At 42.1% G+C, this 18,578-nt stretch overlaps 1 long non-coding RNA gene across 1 annotated transcript in view; it reads left to right on the top strand.

Moving 5' to 3' along the window:
- Window positions 1–12,904: 12,904 nt before the first annotated feature.
- Window positions 12,905–18,578, top strand: part of LOC129066507 (uncharacterized) — a 129,029-nt gene continuing 123,355 nt past the window's right edge. Inside the window, exon 1 of the long non-coding RNA XR_008528703.1 lies at window positions 12,905–13,045. This is a non-coding gene — a long non-coding RNA (uncharacterized LOC129066507). The remainder of the gene's footprint in view (window positions 13,046–18,578) is intronic.

The following is an 18,578-nucleotide window of genomic DNA, read 5'->3' as shown; positions in this document are numbered from 1 at the left end:
GACTCCAAGGCTGGCTCACACTCTGGAAGTGTTGACAATACCTGTTGTCAGGACTTCACAGAGGAGCTTAGTCACTTTGGCCCACTTCACAATCCAAATCCTGACGCCAGGCAAACTGAACCGAAGTCTGGGATCTCCCTGCAGCTCTTGCTATGGGAAAGGAAGGTGTGCTGACCAAGAGCAAGTGTGCTGAGCTGTAAGATGGAGTGGGTCCTCCTAGAAACTAAAAATAACTTGAAGAATTGTTTGACCACACAATCTTTTTTTAAAAAATATACTGTGAGCTTCTAGTACATGTTTCAAATAAAAGGGAAGCCATGTATAGTCTATAAAATTGAAATGTTTAAAAAAGTATACAAGCAATACATACATGAATACCATTGCAAAAAATGTCAAACAACACAAATATACATAGAATAAGAAGGTGAAGCCCTGATTCAGGTGCTATCCACAGGTCCCTATTGCCAACATTTCAGTCTGCTCTCCACTGTTATCTGTGTATTTATATCTGTCTAGCTAGATAAACGAAATCATACTACATAGGTTCTTCTGCAAATGGCACTTTTGTCGCAATAGTCTGCTTTGTGTCCAGTGGCTTGGTGTGTCTTGCTAGAGGTCATCTGGAATATTCTGTCATGATCAGTCCAGGTACTTTAGGCTTTGTTCTCCGCCTAGCTTCTCTCAGGCTCCCAAAATGGCTTTACCATTCTAGGCATCAATCCACACAGGATAATAAAAGACCATCTTTTCTCGTGTGTCTCTCTTAGAAAGAAAGAATTTGCCCCAAAGTTCCATAGTCTTCTTAAGTTACCATGGTCTCCCATAGACCGATCACTGAGATAGAGAATAAGCTTGCAATGAAAGTGTCAGACGAGTTAGGTTTGCCTCTGAGCTGTGGAAAGGACCAGGATCCCAGAGGAACGGGTACTCCAACTAGGTAGAGATGGGTGGGCAATCAAAGGCTATGTGTGTCTGCTAGGTGAGCCCAAGTGGTTAGTGGTGCCAATGACTTGAAGAAATATGGCAAATGTGTGAATAATGAAGACACAGATGGTAAGTTGCTTTTGGAGGGATGCTTGTAGTTTAGGGGCATGGGCAGTAGCTCCCACCTGTCATCTCCGAGGTGTGTTTTCTTATGGGGGGAAACCCCTGCAGGTTCTAAAGCCAAAATTTAACAGTATATGTCTGAGGAGTATCATTGTGGATGATTTTTGTTTTCTTCTCTATGGTTTCCTAAATTTTCTAAAATGTCTACAATGAACTTGTATTACTTTTCTAACTGGAAAAAATATTATTGAAAAAAGAGATGAATGAAGTACACAGAAAAGGCAGAATATGTAAGGGTTAGGAATTTGCATTCTAGAACCAGAAAGTCATAGGTTAGACCATGACTCATATTTCAAATATAATTGATGCTCCTGGATTATAACCTCTTCCTGGAATGAAAGTTGCCAAGTCACTGGTGAAGCGCAGTACTCTGTGGGTGGAGATGGAGAAGGATTTGTCCTACCTGTGTTTCCAGGATGCAGAGGACTGCCTGAAATGATCCTATTCAATTTTTCATGTGTCCTTCAAGTATATATTTTTTTGTTTTATTGCTTTGTAAAAGATTCCTAAAGTCATCTACTTTTTTCAAGGGACTAAGATGTCTTCACCAACCTCCTCTTCAACAGTGACTCCAATCACATTTCTACACTGTCATCATTCCATCCTGGGCCCCTGCTAAGAAGACAAAGGGTGTCAGCTCTCGTCACTGCTGAAGTTCGTCATCCAGGTGAGCATCTTTGGCCTGGGCTAGACTGATTGCAGAGTAAGACAAATGCTCCACTTTGATATTGATTTTTTCATTTGCATATGGAAATCTTTTTCTCTTCCTCTCTAAATGCAATTTTATGTTAATCTCAGTGAAAAGAAAGGGTGTGTGGGCAACCAGAAGGAAGTAGGTGTGTCCCAGGCTGTTGGATTGCTGAGGTGTTTAAATGCTGATGCTAGAAAGGTGTGGAAACACTTGGTCTGGTCTTGCTGTCAGCAGAGACTGGTAGAACAAGGCTAGGTGGGACAAGGTGGAGAGGGCAGGCATCTGGGGCTACTATCTACTGTCTGATGGTCCCTTTCTGCATCACCTTAAACCAACAAATAATTAGTGCACATCAACTGGCCACTGCATGTCAACTGGCCACCCCATTGGTAGGGTGAACTGTTAAACTACATTCGATAAAACATATTCCTGCTGCTGCTCACCCTGGAGCACAGAATACTCTAGGCAAGAAATAGCTTGACCTAAAATCAGGGCCTGCGCTTTGGAGCATCTTCCATTGTGACTGTTGGTTTGGGACTCACCTTTAAGGCTACATTAATTTCTCTATTCATAGGGATTTATATTCATCCAGGCTCTTATTGCATCTCACTGTAGAAATCTGCTCTGGAAGATAAACATTGACCCCAGGTCTTCTGCCCTATCATTTTCTCTGTAATTTTTGACTTTAAAATTCCTGCCTTTCTTTCTATCTTTATTTTTGATGGCACATTTAAAAATAACTCATGCCTCTGGTTAAAATAATACCAATAGTACAAAGGTTATTCATTGTGTTTATTTTCTTGAGGTGCTTCCCGGATTCCCCAGTGTGAAAATTGCTTACATCACAGATCCAGGTCAGGCTGTCCTAGACTTACCCTTCAGATCTGGTAATGACCCTCTAGTCTTTTTACTTAGATAGGTAACCAGCAAAGAGACAAAAACTTAATTTTATTTATTTATCTATTTTACTTGGTGAAAGATGTTCCTGTAGACCTTGGCAGATAGAATTATAAGACTTGGGCTCTGCCACCGATTAGACTACGCTCAGATTGGGAAGACTTCACAGGGCACAGAAGTTAAATAATGCCAAGACAAACGTATGCAGCAAGGTAGCGGGGGGATTAGTAACCAAATGAATTTGTTCCTCAGGCATTATTGTGTTTAGAGTGTGAGCACCAGTGATGACGAAATGCCACTCTGTACTATGTGGGAGGCCTGAGAAACTGAGCCAAGAGGAACAGCAGCGTCCTCCATGATGTCTGGAAGCTCCAGAGCAAACAGACTGGAGTCGAACAGTCTTGTGCTAGGTCTCAGCTCTGTTCTCCTGCCTGGATGCTCTCAGGCAGTTGCTTTGGGAAGCTCTCTGAGCCTCAGTGTCCTCGTCTGAGGAAGACAGGGCAGCTGATAGGAGCTGCCTCAGGAAGTGACTATAAGGACCAAGGGGCATTTTGCATTGCAGGTCAATTGTTCAGTGGTAACCGTTATTAAAATTAAGCAATATAATAAACCAAATGTGGTTGGTTGTGAAGCGAGTCTCTGATCTTACACTGGCACAATTATTAAGTCATATAACAGCAAAGTTTTAATAATTATTTGTCTTTATTTGGTTGTTTTTTAAATTAATTGATTACTTGTCATTTGGCCAAATATTTCCTGAGCCTCTACTTCATGCCAGGCCCTGTGGTAGTGTAAAAAGAACGCTGTTCCCATCAGTGATGGGGTCATAGTTCCCAGGGGGAAATCAAAGGCCAAGAGCCAGTGACACTGCAGTGTGACGGGAAGGGCAGGGTGCTTTAGAAGCCCCTGTCTTTGAGGTGATGGTCAGGGAAGGTTTCCCAGGTGAGGTGATTTCTAAGCTGAAATCCAAAGAATGAGGAGTTTGTAAGAGAAAGAATAATACCCGTCTTTTTTGAGTGTGCTCCTGTCTACCAGGTATCGTGCTGTGTGTGTTCATGAGTGTTTTCTCATGTAGTACTCACAAAAAAATCTATGGTAGATACTGTCTTGTCCACTTTGCAAATGAGGAAACGGAGGCTCATAGCTGTAAAGTTAACTTGTCATAGAAAATGTGGCTAGTAAGTAGAGGAGCTGGGATTGAAACATGCCACATGACTTAGTCCATCAGTGCCACCTGTCATGTGATGCCACCTTATATTATGTTTATAAATTAAGGGCCACTCAGAGTAGCAGGAAAGGCATTATGCTTACCTAGCCATCTGTAGGAGCCCAAAGGGATAAGTGGATTTCTGAGTACACATGAAATAGGTGCAGACAACTCTTGCAGAGGATGATGATGGAGTTCCAGTGGTTTTTGAGAACATGCATCCTCATATGAGAGGCAGGCGGGAGGGGTGGGGGGCAGAAGGCTCAGTACATGCAGTGTGAGTGGATGAAGACAGCACTCACGTGTCTTCACACTGCAAGGAGGGAAGCAACAGGGCACTTCCCCTCTGTAGCTGGGAGCTCCCCGCATACTGCTGGACAGACACCAGGGCGCACTGGGCTTACTTCTAGGCCTAGAACATGCGAAGGGCAGGTTAAGAGGAAGCAAGTGAAGGATTGGGAAGATCAAGCAAACACACTCAGCCATGTGCTTGGGGCTGTAGCGTCAGCCAAATCTAGACAAATATGCAGTCATTCAGCAAATACTCTCCATTTCTGTCATCCTATTACATACTCAAAAGTTCCATTCTGATTCTTTTGGGTTCCAATTACGAGTTGAGCCAGGAACACCAACAGCACTTGGCACTCATTGCTCAAGTACCACTCTTGGCAGCGATCCATGTACTCTCTAACAAATAGGACTCTGTTTCTGAGGCAGAAGCTTCCCCTGAGGATGATATGTGAGCATTCATGAGGAGTCCTTATAGTACCAGTTGACTTTTATGTAGATTGCTTATTTCTTATCAGATACCATTTAAGATCCTCACAGTTAGTCCTCATTACAGCCTTTTACAGGCAAAGACGCTGGGGGTAGAGACCGAATGAGTAAGTTGTCCAAGGCCAGCCAGCCAGGAGCCGGCAGAGCCGGCATTCATGCTCTCACGCACCGCCCTTGACCACCTCTGTCCAGGGCGAGCGATGCAGTTGGCCCACGTTTTTATCCGAAGGGCCGTTTGCCAGAAAAGCCTTCTGAATACTTGGGGCTTGACAAGGTCACAGTCACAATACCTTTGCCTGGTTTAAATGGACATTTGTTTATTTGACAGTTATTTATGAAATGGCAATTACGTATGAGGTTTTTTGCTAAATTGTATGGGTGCAACTGTGAGCAGAACAGACAGAGACTCTGGCTGCATGGAGATACATATTTATATGCAGAGGACAAATACTATGAAGGAACCAATTAGCAGAGACTGAGCTACAGTAGACCAGGAGAGACCTTTCTGATGGCATTCAAGATGGGATCTGAAAATGAATCAGGAAGAGAGCAAGCAAGGAGTCCCCATGATGGGAAAGGGCTTGATGTGGTTGTGGAACTAAAAGGAGGCGAGAGTGGGGAGATGCCCAGTGAGGCTGAGGCGGGCACTGTGGTTAGAAAGGTACCATGCTGTGGGTACTTTGCTTACTCACACATGGAAAGTCACTGCACTACAACAGCCAGGACACCCAAACAAGACCCGAGAATGCTTTGCAATAAGATCAGACACAAGCGAGGTCCCTAGGAACTGTAGAACATTACTGACTAGACCAGACATTCAAAACTATCTCAGTTTACTGAGCCCTAAGTCCCTTAGTGGGTTTTTTCGTGGCACTTTTAGGCCAAAATGAGTATCTAACAATTCCATTTGTTAAGTTGTTAGATACAGCAACTTAATAAGTCTTTATGTCCTAACAACTTTTTGGTAGGCATTTGAAAAAAGTGATATACATAAATTGAAAGAAAAAAAATTTTTTTTAATCATGTTCCTAAGTTACTGAGTTGCTAATAGGATGTTAGCACTGTTGGGCACTGTACAAGCCCTCCGTCTTTGGAATCAGTTTGGACGCTACTCCCTTCATTTCCTGTCTCCCACACTGATTTATTTATTTATTTATTTTTTATCATGGTAACTGCTGAAAACATGGCTTTGCAAAGATATGCTATCATTGAAAAGCATCTGGCATGATTTAATTTGTCACTATGAACAATCCCGAGTTGGTGCACTGTTCAGCAGATGTTTAGTATTCCGTGTTTCCCTGGAGAATTTCAGTATTTCATAGCACTTCTGTGAATTTACAAGGTACCCTAGGGTAACATGGTATGCAGTTTGGGAACCACATAACTAGATGTATTAGTTTCAGACTGGAACCAAGGTATTCCTTTGCCACTAAAGCCTTTCCCAAAGCCATATTTGAGCACATAGTTACATTTTGTGTGAGGATTCCAGGAAGGAAAGTTGCCATTCTTTTTGAAAATTGTATTATATTTGCCCATAAATCAATATGGATGATCTAAGCATACTAACCCAGCCTGGCAACTTTGAGTAGAGGAGAAGAGGGAAAGGGTAAAAAACACATACAGATATTCAGCAATAGCATGAAAGTACACGCTATTGTACAAAGAAGAAATGAGGACGCGATGTGCCATAGTGATTTGGGGGCCCTCGATGAAGAAATGAATCTTGAGATTCTGAAGGGTTGGTTGGTTATTGTCAAACCTGCTGTTAGCTGGCTAAGCCTTGGGGCGTTGCCTTTGTAATCAGGAACATCCTGACAAAAGACAATTAGAGAACATGCAGAGAAGGAATTCAACAACCAGCTCCACCGGTGTATTCCTTTGATTGCTCTCATTTGTTTCCTTAGCTGGATGCCATTCTTGGTGAGTGAGAGAAAGTGTGAGGATTAGTGAGCAGGCCTGTCTTTGAAATCCTTTAGAACTTTAATGCAACATAAATACCATGTTACCTCAAAGAACAGTAGTCTACAGAACCAGTTGGCTTGAAAGCAGTTTAACTTTCTCTCTCTGTATGACATTATGTATGCAAATTTTCCAGGCTGGTTGAGACACTGATGAAACCAGATCTCATAGCAAGTGGGAGATATCCTTACGTCATCCTTGTGATGGATCGGTTCAGGAAGTCAGCCAGAGAACCCGCAATATCACTCAGAGGTAGTATTTGTTCTTGTGGGTCAACACTTTAGGCATGAAAAAATACACCCTGAAGAACAAAGAGCTCTTAGTTCAGCTTAGGCTCTCTTCTTTTATCTTGGTGATGACCAGAGAGAAAGATACTTTCAGGGGGAAATCCTGGCCTTGGAAATTTTTACACTTGTAGTCATTACGGTGAACGGTCTAAGTTTTCTTTGCAAGGTGTAGCCATTTGAGTTCCCTCCTGGATCCACTGACCTTTCTCATGGTATGCTACATGGAGGGTAGTTCCAGTGGCTCTGTTGGTGGCTGGGGGTGGGGATGAGAAAGTGATAATATCCTTTCAAATTTGGATGACCTGAACTGGAGCAGCCTTTCCTCACTATGTATTACATTTAAAGAAAACTCTTGCTACCTTTTGAGGTGGAATATAGGGCATAGTTAAGTAGAGTAGTCTCTTAAGAACCCAGATGCTTAAACCCTGACTCTAGCATTTATTGTTTAGATCATGTTGTGAAAGGTACTCAATCTTCTGTGCTGCAATTTCCTTATTTAAAATGAGGATGATTTTTTTTCTAGTACCTACCAGAAAGGGCTGTTGCGAAGATTGAGGAAGATACTGCATAAATAGATTTTAAGTTTCTTTGAGTCAAGATGACAATTTTTTTCTTTCTCTTCTAACTTTCAGAAACTTTCAGATTTTCAGAAACTTCGTTTAAAGGGCCCGCATGGACTTAGAATATATGCAAACCCACCCACTCTGGGATTTAACATGAGGGCATTACTCTCTTTAGAGTAATGTTGAGCACAGAATTGGTGCTGTTGGTTAATAAATTATAAAAAATTGCCCAGTACTCATTTCTGAAAGGCCAGAAACTCTCAGGGCACTTAATCATGAAACTAACACATGAAGATAGTCCTTGATTATGGTTTCAGGTGTTCATATCTCATTTTCTGCTATACCCACTTGGAATTTTCGTATTTGAACTGAATAGTTCAAATCTAAAGATTTAGATTCTCTCATTGTTCCATTGCAACTTTCTAGAGCAAAGGCTTGATGTAAAGACCCTTTATTATGCTAAACTTGCATGGATGGAAAGTTAAAGGAGCAAAGAATGCCATGTATATGATTCTTGGTGGGATTGGAGACATCAGAATACTAGGGAGGACTTCTAGTCAAGGTGGAGGCGTAAGTAGACACGCTTTGTCTCCTTGAACAACCACAGAAAGGAATTACAATTGAATCTCAAAACAATGACACCCAGGACTGTCAGAAAATTGAACTGTATGGAAATCCAACAACCAAGGATTTAAAGAAGCTACATTCATCTGGACGGGTAGAAGGGGTGGAGACATGGAGATGGGTCAGAGAGGCGAGGAGATGCAGTGTGGTGCAGAGAGGCGGTGGTGGAACAGGGATGGGGAGGGTCCTACATTCACATGTTGTGGATAAAAATTGGGAGGGATACTTTGAAAGTGAGCAATCCCAGTCCCAGGCCAGATTGCACAGCTCAGGGTTCTAGTCCTGGGAAGATAAATCCCCATAACTTCTGGCTGTACAAACCAGTGAAGGTTGGGGTGGCAGAAGAAACTGCTGGATTTTCAGAAACTTCGTTTAAAGGGCCCACATGGACTTAGAACATATGTAAACCCACCCACTCTGGGATTTAACATCAGGGCAACAGCTGGAAGGGCACCAGTCACATACAGAAAGTGGGTGAAGTGACTGGAAATGGGACAAGTGCTGGACAACCCCCCAGAAGCCAGGCAGCAGCACAGTCCCCTCTGAGAGCCCTCCCCCCACACAGAGGCACAAAGCGGTGAAGTGGGTTGCCCCACCCTGGCAATTACCTGAGTCTCCGTCCCATACTATTTACAGGTGCCTTTTACAGGGAGTCAGAGCTGCTCTACCTAATACACAGAAACAAACACAGGGAGGCTGCCAAAATGAGGAGACAAAGAAATATGGCCCAACTGAAAGAATAGAACAAAACCCCAGAAAAGGAACTAAACAAAATGGAGATAACCAACCTATCACGTGCAGAGTTCAAAACACGGGTGATTAGGATGCACAAAGAACTCACTGAGTATTGCAACAACATAAAGAAAGAGATGAAGTTTACACTAAGTGAAATAAAGAAAAATCTACGGGGAACCAACAGTGAAGGGAAGGAAGCCAAATTGGAATATAAGGAAAAAAAATAAACATTCAACCAGAACCGAAAGAAGAAACAAGAATTCAAAAAAAATGAGGATAGCATAAGAAGACTCTGGACACCTCCAAGCATGCAAACATCTGAATTATAAGGATGCCAAAAGGAGAAGAAGAAGAGCAAGAAATTGAAAACTTATCTGAAAAATAATGAAAGAAAACTTCCTAATTTGGCAAAGGAAATAGACATACAAGTCCAGGAGCTCAGAGAGTCCCAACCAAGTTGGACCAAAGGAGGACCACATCAAGACACATCGTAATTAAAATGCCAAAAGTTAAAAATAAAGAGAGAATCCTAAAAACAGCAAGAGAAAAGCAGAGAGTTACCTACAAAGGAGTACCCATAAGACTGTCAGCTGATACCTCAAAAGAAACTTTGCAGGCAAGGAGGGACTGGCAAGAAGTATTCAAAGTGATGAAAAGGAAGACATACAACCTAGATTACTCTATTCAGCAAAGGCATTATTTAAAATGGAAGGACAGAGAATGTGCTTCCCAGACAAGGTAAAGCTAAAGGATTTCATCATCACCAAGCCATCATTACATGAAGTGTTCAAGGGACTTACTTAAGGAAAAAAAAAAAGATCAAAACTGTGAACATAGAAAAGGCAACAAATTCACAATTATCAACAACTGAATCTAAAAACAAAATAAAACAAACAAACAGAAAAACCCAAAAACAAACTAAGCAAACAACCAGAGCAGGAACAGAATCATAGGTATGGAGGTCATTTGGAGGGTTACCAGCTGGGAGGGAGAAGGGAGAGGAAGCGGGGAAAGGTGCAGAGAATCAGAAGCATAATTGGTAGGTACAAAATAGGGGTGTTAAGAGCAGCATAAGAAATAGAGAATCCAAAGAACTTACATGCACAACCCATGGATATGAACTAAGGGGGGGATCGCTGGAGGGAAGGAGGGTACTGGGTGGAGGGGGGCAAAGGGGGAAGAAGTGGGACAACTGGAGTAGCAAATTAATAAAATCTATCAAAAAATAGAATACTGCGGTGGTCATGTTCCATCTCAAATGCATTTAAGTTCAATTTTTGAAAATTAAGACTTAATTTATTTATTTTTTTAGCAGTTCAAGGTTCACCGCAAAATGAGGAGGAAAGCACAAAGATTTCCCTTATACTCCCTATCCTCGCACATGCACAGTCCCACTCCTTATCATCTGCCCCTGGAGTGGTACGTTTCCACAATTGATTAACCTACTTGGACACACCATTATCACTCAGTCCACAGTTTACACTAGGGCTTATATTCAGTGTTGTGTGTTCTGTGGGTTTGGACAAATGTATGCGATGAAATATATCCATTGTTGTGTTATACAGAGTATTTTTGCTGCCCTTAAAATCCTCTGTACTCTGCCTGTTCATCCCTCCCCCGTCTCTCCTCTCCACCCCTGGCAACCACTGACCTGTTTACTTTCTTCATAATTTTGCCTTTTCCAGAATGGCATGGAGTTAGAATCACACTGTATGTGTAGCCTTTTTAGATTGGCCTCTTTCACTTAGTAATAAGCATTTAAGGTTTCTCTGTGTCTTTTCATGACTTGGTAGCTCATTTTATTTTTACTGCTGAATATCATTCCTTTGTCTGAATATAGTGCAAGTTATTTGTCTGTTCACCTACTAAAGAACATCTTGATTGCTTCCAAGTTTTAGCAATTATGAATAAAGTTGTGTTAAACTGCCATGTGCAGGTTCTTGTATGGACATAAGTTTTCAACTCCTTTGGGTAAATACCAAGGAGCTTGACTGCTGGATTGTATGGTAAGAGTACATATAGTTTTGAAAGAAACTGTCAAACTGCCTTCCAAAGTGGCTATACCTCCAATTTCATTTTAAAAAACAATATTGTTTTTTAATCACTAGAATAAACGTGCTTGAGGGTTGAATTTGACCATGCTAACTGATAGCAACTTCTGGAAAGGGTGCATAATGCTTGCCAAAGTGTAATATACCTCAGAATTACACACTAAGAGTCATAGGGAATATGCCTTCTCTTGATAGCTTCCTTGATCCGCATGAAAACTATGATGAATGAACAATTTATCTTCTCTGCAAAGAGCTTGGGACAAAAGAGCTTTCAGTGCAGTGCAGATACCAAACACATCCAGGAAGCCAGGAATCCTCTCCAAGGAAATATTGAAACAAGTGCATTTATTCATTCATTCATCCATCCATCAGTCACACTTTCATGGACTGCCTAGTACATTATTTGGTTGAGAGGAAATCTCTTTTCATAGGAGTTTACAGTTTAGCAGGGGAAATAAAGCAAGTGCTCAGATGGCTGTTAAACAGGACAGGATGGAAGAAGTGCTCACAGTCCAAATGAAGTGCCGGGGCGGGGGGGAGGGGACTTAAGGGACAGAGAGACCACACCCACGTGGGAGACTGAAAGCAGATTACCTGAAGGAGGAAACAGTCTCAGCGAATTTGAAGGAGGAGGCTATATTGTGATAAGGAGAAGAGAGACAGTCTGGGATCTGGCAACGAGGTAAGAAGATGCAGGGGCTGAGTGTCCAGGAGACACTGATGAGCCCTTCTCCCCTAGAGTTTAGCGTCCACTGAGGGAAAAGTGGAGGATGAAGATGCAAAGATGACAGCACATACACAGATAACTGTTGAGAATAGTTGAGCACCATAAGCAAAGCTCAGTTAAGACCGGACTGAAGTTCTTCACTGAACATGGACTATTTACCCCAAACTCTGTGCCTTGGTTTCCTCATCTGTAAAACAAGCATAATACTAACATGTTATTATTCTTGTAAATTTCTTACAAGGAAAAAATACTACTTACTGAGCAAAAACCGTGTGCCAGGTACTATGCTGTATGCTGTATGTGCTTTAAATTATTTTATCCTTACAACCTTAGGAGGAAGGTATATTATAATCCCCATTGATGTCTGAGGAAAATGAAGTACAGAAAGAAAAAGTAACTTGACCCATGTCATAGAGACAGGCGATGGCAAGGCAGGGATAATGAGGTACTGTTTAGTGTATGACTTGGTCCAGGTCATGCTTGTGAGCCCTGAGCTTGGTGTCTTTCTATAGCAAGCACTCAATAAATGCTAACTGTTAATATTAATTATGTTACTATTACTTCCATTACTATTACGATTTGTTTAGAGGACTCATCTTAGGTTTCATGGAGGAGGCGACATTTGCAGTCAGCCTTGAGGGTGCATAGGCTTTGGGCAGGTGGGGATGGGAGAGAGGGCATTTTAGACCATGGGCATAGCAGGAGCTGTGCAGCTTTGGGATGGTGCATATGGGCAAGGCCTCGAAGCTGGATCTTAGCCTCTAAGGGAAACAGAAGAGAAGGGTTCCGCTGACAAGACAGGAAAATGGCCTGGCTGTCTGGCCATAGACTGTGTCAGCATTCAAGGTTTTAAATATAGGAAGCGAGGAGATTGGAGCTTTGGTCAACACTCCGTGTGGTGAACCAGAGTGCTTACTCTTGAGGACATGCTGTCCTCGGGGGGAGCCCTTCAAACCCGAGTCCACGCAGGCAGGCACCCAGATCCCGTGATGATGCTCCAAGCCAGGAGGGGAAGCGGGGTCTTGGAGATCAGGAGTCTCTATTCAGAAATCCAGCTATCATTCTAGACTTCTCCCTCAGTTGGGAAAGGCTGTCAGCGGGCATTTGTGTGTGCCCCGAGATGAGAGGGGAACGAGAAACCAAACAGCAGAAGCCCCTCTGCAAGTCATGTGGCCTCTGCACTGTCCCTCCCGAGCTTCCTTCCTGCCCAGCTGCCCAGCTGCCCAGCTGCCTGGCGCTCCCTCCAGGGCCAGATACTCCTGGGTGAGAATGAGGGGCTTCTCAAGAGGAAATGAAAGGAGACAGATGTGGTTTTGCCTTAAGATTTTCTGATACGAACCACTGGATAGATTCATTTGGAAAGAGAAAGATGGGCCGCAAAGTGTGATGTAATTGCAGGCATTTGAAGTCCCTGCTAGAGGTGAGTAAGGGTTCTCCAGAAAATTACCTCTGTGGAGTCTTTGGCTGGGAAGAGGGCTATTGGAGTGGAAAATGTACAGGAATAGAAACCAGACCACTTGGGTCGTCCGGTCCAGTGTTTTCCATAGGGCAAGTACCATGTGTGGTGATTTTACTCTGTAAAGGAATAACGCATTAAACAGTTAACAAATTAAAATTGAGAACGCTTCCCTATTTCAGTGTTATTTTTTTGGTTCCTCTGTTACCAGCAAGGGGAAATGCTCAGTGTTGGGCTAGTGTGCCTTTAACACCTTGCCATCACTTGTGGACCTCTCTTTCTGAGAGGTCACCTTGGGCGCAGAGGCTGTGGCAGGCAGGAGCATCTGTTCTAGAGGGTCTCCTCCTGGGCTCGCACTGCCCTTTCCGGCGGAGGGCTCTAAGGAAATTACTTCTGTCTGGTCTCCCCCATGCTCTGAGGAATTCGCATTTAATAGGTCTGGGGTGGGTGTGGCCTGGGCATTGTGACTTGTTTTCTAGTTAACACTGTTTTATATTATATTTCTTAATCTATGTGTGGTGAGTGATACTGGTTTTCTATTTAAGGTAATTAAGTAAAATTTCCTTAAGTAAAAATACTAACATTGTTTTCTAGTTAACACTGTTTTATATTATATTTCTTAATCTATGTGTGGTGAGTGATACTGGTTTTCTATTTAAGGTAATGAAGTAAAATTTCCTTAAGTAAAAATACTAAGTGCCCATTAAAAAAACATAGAGGAGCGTAGGTGGTAATTGAATATGGCAAAGACTAAACGGGCACTGAGTGAACGTTGGGAAACTCTCTTTAGGTCCTTACTTAGCTCTACAATTTCTGACCTCATGTGGGTCCAGTCTTCTCAACAATAAAATGGGAATAGTTATTCCACGTCATCATTTTCTCAGTGAGTTTACCCTGGGAATCAAATGATGGAGCTTTTTTAAGTTTGGTTTGCTGAAAAAATGGAGGAGAGAAAATTGGAAGGAGATAATCCTCACTACAGGGAGGGCTAATTGGCAGACGTATATAGGACTGGATTTGGGGCACCGTAGACCAGGGTGTTTGGAACTAGTGATGTCCAGGTACCATCTTCTCTCCCCACCATGCCTCCTCAGGATGACCCGTTGGTCTCCATTAAAGAGACCATAACCTCCAGTAAGACTGGTTTACCCCAGTAGCAGTAAGCTAAAGGACAAGCAGCCCCACCGAGGGCCCTGCAGGGTGCGAGTTAGCGCAGGAGCTGGGCAGCCTGTGTTCCTGCTTTCTGAGTCAGGAGATTTTGGACGCAACAGCGCACATAGGAGGTGCTGGCCTAGCTCTCTGCAGACCGAATTCTAGTCCTGGTTTTGCACTTCATAGCTCGGTGTCCTCTTCGTAGCTGCCCCTACTCTCTTGTTGGCCTCATCTCCTGCTACTCAGTTCTGTCTCATCTTGCTCCAGCCACAGCGGTCCCCTTGCTGTTTTTCAGAAACAACATACATACTCTCGTCTCAGGGCCTTTGCGCTTTCTGCCCCTTTTACCTGGAAAGTTTATACTTCAAATAGACACACAGCTTGCTCCCTTTCTTCATTCAGGTCTCTGTTGAAATGCACTATTTCATAAAGGCCTTCTATGACTACCCTATGTAAACTAGCACCCTCTAGCACACTCTGTCCCCTTCACCCTGATTTATTTTCCTCCATTATGCTTCTTGCCAACTGACACAAAATAAGTTTATTTGTTTATTATTTGCTTTCCTCTTCTTTCCTCTCTAGAATGTAATCTCCAATGAGAGCAACAAGTTTTCTTCTACCTTTATTTACCCCTGTATCTCCAAAGCCTAGAACAGTATGTGCTATATAGTAGATAATCTAAAAATATTCACCGAATAAATGGACTCTGCTCGGAACCAGGAGGTCTAGACGAAATATTTCTGAATCCATCATTTATCAGCCATAGGATCTTGAGCAGTCACATCGAACTTTCTAAGCCCCAGTTCCCTTTATTTGTATAATGGGGATAATTATTGCCCCCTAGTTACTGAATACAAAAGTTTTTTATGAAGTATAAAAAATGAGACATTTTTAAAAAAGATTTTATTTACTTTTAGAGAAAGGGGAAAGGGGAGAGAAAGAGAGGGAGAGGAACATCAGTGTGTGAAAGGAACATGGATCGGTTGCCTCTTGCACACCCACAGCTGGGAGCCTGGCCCACAGTCCTAGCATGTGCCATGACAGGGAAGCAAGCGAGCGACCTTTAGGTTCACAGCTGGCGCTCAGTCCACTGAGCCACACCAGCCAGGGCAATAATGAGACATTTTAAATACTATGGTCAAAAAATGCCTTACATGCCCCAAATTCCTTTCTCTTTGGACTTCCATAGTGTTAAGAATTTACTTCTTTGGGATAAGATATTTTGGCACGTTTGGCTCTAGTTGAAACGTAAGTATTTTTCCTGGAAAGGATAACGCTTTTGCACATCCTAGCCATTATCATGTCAGCAGGACTTAGGATGAAATTCATTGCACTGAAGTCATGGGATATAGGAGAGGTGTGTTGCCATGGAGAAAGCAGCAAGTCAACATCTGGGGCATGAGCCCAGGCTGGTGTGGCTCAGTGGATTGAGTGTTGGCCTGGGCTGGGGGCCAGGTCCTGGTTGGGGGTGTGCAAAAGTCTACACAATGTTTCTCTTACACATCTATGTTTCTCTTCCTCTCTTTCACCCTCCTTTCCCTTCTCTCTAAAAATAAATTTTAAAAATGTCTTTAAGAAAATATCTGGAACATGAAGAAAGGAAGCTCTGGGAGGGCAGTTTTAATTGGGCGCTGGGGGAAAAAGGCGCAGAAGCCCTTTATTAATCAAGTTAGCCTGTGTCCAATAAAACAACCACCTGGGTGGGGGAGGGGTACAGGGCACTAAATGATAATGGGCAAAAAGGAAATGTCCAGAAACAAGTCAACAGAACAGAACCAAACCACCTCAGGTTTTCAGTAGTTCAATCTAGGAAAGGTTAGTTTCTTGTCCATGGAGAGCCTACTGTTGTCCATGATACTCTCCAGTGGTTGGGTCCAGGGGCCATTGTGTTAATTATGTACGTCTGTGTGTGAGACTTTGTCAGGAGTCTTAATTAAACAACATTAATAAATTTAATAAAGTTTTATAAGGCTCTTGTGGTCCTAGGCCCTGGAAGAAGATTTTACAGAATGTATATCACAATATGTTTGAATTGTGATTTTGTAGCCCTTCCCAAACAGGGTTTAGCTATAATTGTAGAATTCTCTGACAAAAGTTTCACTGTGTGGATTACGGGGGAATGGGACACATGCGTTATTTGAATTAGAACTTTAACACATGGCCACCATTTGTTGAGCACTTTCTGTATATTAGGTGTAATACTAAGGGCTTCAGACATCTTATTTCACCCTCAAAACAGCACCCTGAGGTAGGTATGATTATTATACCCAAGAGGAGACTGATGTACAGAGGTGTGAAGTAATGTGACTTTAGTCACATAACTGAGTGGCAGAGTTTAGACCAGATTCAGGTCTGCTTGGCTCCATAGTCTATGGTCTTAACTACAGTGCAATGCTCTCTACCCCTCCCCCCTCCAGATAATACATCCTGAATGCATAACTGCCGTAAGTTTATCAACAGACCAAAGTTGATGAGGTCAGTGATGCTCATGATGATACCAGTAGCAGTATGGTGGGATTTATATTTTATTTCATAGCATTTGATCCCTAGTGTGGACTGTCCAAGACATCCTGTTTAACATTCCCAGCATTGCGATCACTCCTTTGGGCTAAGACATTGCCTGTGGTAGACCCCAGTTAAAATATAAATCTCTTTCCTTGGAGCAATAATAAGTTAACACCTATCATTATGACTACATCAACAAGAAACAGTTTCTATTATCAGGGAACAATGAAGTGGAGAAGACAAAATTTAAAATAGCCAATTTTTTAGACAGCAGCTTAATGTAGTATGTATGCAAATGAAAAATTAAATACAGTGGACTGGGAGGTATATATCACATAAACATAATGAGCAGGCCAATGAGGGAAAGGTTATGTAATTGACACTAATTATGAGGAAAAGCTTCTTGGAGTAAGTAGTACTTGATAAGAATCTTGAAGTCTTGATTGACTTGAAAACCATGTGTGTGTCTAATAATCCAGATATTCTAAAATCTTTATAATAATTCTCTACTGTTTTTTCCTACCCAAAGGAAAAAAAAATCCTTTCTTTCTTTCTTTCTTTCTTTTTTTTTTTTGTTTGTGCAAGAAAACATCTTTCTGCATCTTTTTTTGGGAAGTGCACTTTCTCTAAATTATGTGAATTTAGTGGGAGCCGCCATCTTTTTAAAGCTGTCCTTCCTACATTGTCTTGGTTGGCTTGAAGATAGGCACTTGATCTAGTCTGGGCCAGTTGTAATACCCAAACTTATGGCTGCAGTTGATGAGTTCAGTGACAGATACCTGGCCCAAGATTAGCCAACCAGTTCCATTTGTAGGATTTTTGAGCTTGCGACCAGAGAGGGGAATCTTGGTTCCTTGGCCGGGTTGTACGTTCATTGTGAGGTCTGGGAAACTGGAGCTATGGGTCACTGATCTATTTTAAGAAAGAATGAAGTTGACCTAAAGAATGAACAGGAATGAGAGGTACAAAGAAGGTCTTGGTAGCATTTAAGTGTCTGATTCCAGAGGTCTCCGAAATCCACCTTTATGAACTGATTTGATTGTTCAATCTTCATATGAATAACTTCCCATAATCCTGCTGCTGCCATCAAGTATCTTTTGCCATTTGCCAGTGTGAGTTGACATTTGTCACATGCAACAAAAAGAATCCTGAGTAATATTTTGTTGTGACTTCATATTGAAATAGGTAGAATAGGTTATCTCTATTTTACAGAGAAGAAACTGAGTTTCAGGGAAAAAAAAATGTAACCAAGATACTAAAAAAGGTGGGTGGATTCAAATCAAGAACTCAGTCTTCTCTCACTGGAACAGACATTGGTAGGACCAGGAGATGCAGGCGGGAAGCGTCCATGGGCTTAGGAGAGTCAGCATGTAAACTGTGATTAAATAGCTTCCCGTTGCTGCAGTATTCTGATGTCAAATTTTGGTATCATTTTAGACCGGGGTTGTTTTGTTTTGTTTTGTTAGCAAAACCGTGGCTTTTGAGGAAAAAGGAGGAAGCCTAATTCCACCACAGCACCCACTTCCCATTTTATTTTGCTTTAGGTCCCTGGATTACTCAGGTCTGAAATCAGTCATAACTCTCTGTTTAAACATGAGTGAGGTATCACTAAAGAGGATGTCTTTTGATAAGGACTAATTTCAAAACAATACCAAATGACTGATTGCCTCACTCTTGTCAAAGCACACCAAAATCCACATGAACTTAGGGATCCAGAAAGATCCAGAAAGGGCTATTCCTTGAGTTTAAGGACAAATTTTGCTTATGCTGTCTTTATTTATTTTAAAAAGGACGTATAAAACTTTATACCCTCTCATTTCAAATAAGATTTAAGGTGGCT

The sequence above is a fragment of the Pteronotus mesoamericanus genome, unplaced genomic scaffold (genome assembly GCF_021234165.1).
Source record: "Pteronotus mesoamericanus isolate MK-2021 breed Mesoamerican mustached bat unplaced genomic scaffold, CSHL_Meso_final contig_2, whole genome shotgun sequence".
NCBI lineage: Eukaryota > Metazoa > Chordata > Mammalia > Chiroptera > Mormoopidae > Pteronotus > Pteronotus mesoamericanus.
This window is presented reverse-complemented; position numbering and strand designations above follow the sequence as displayed.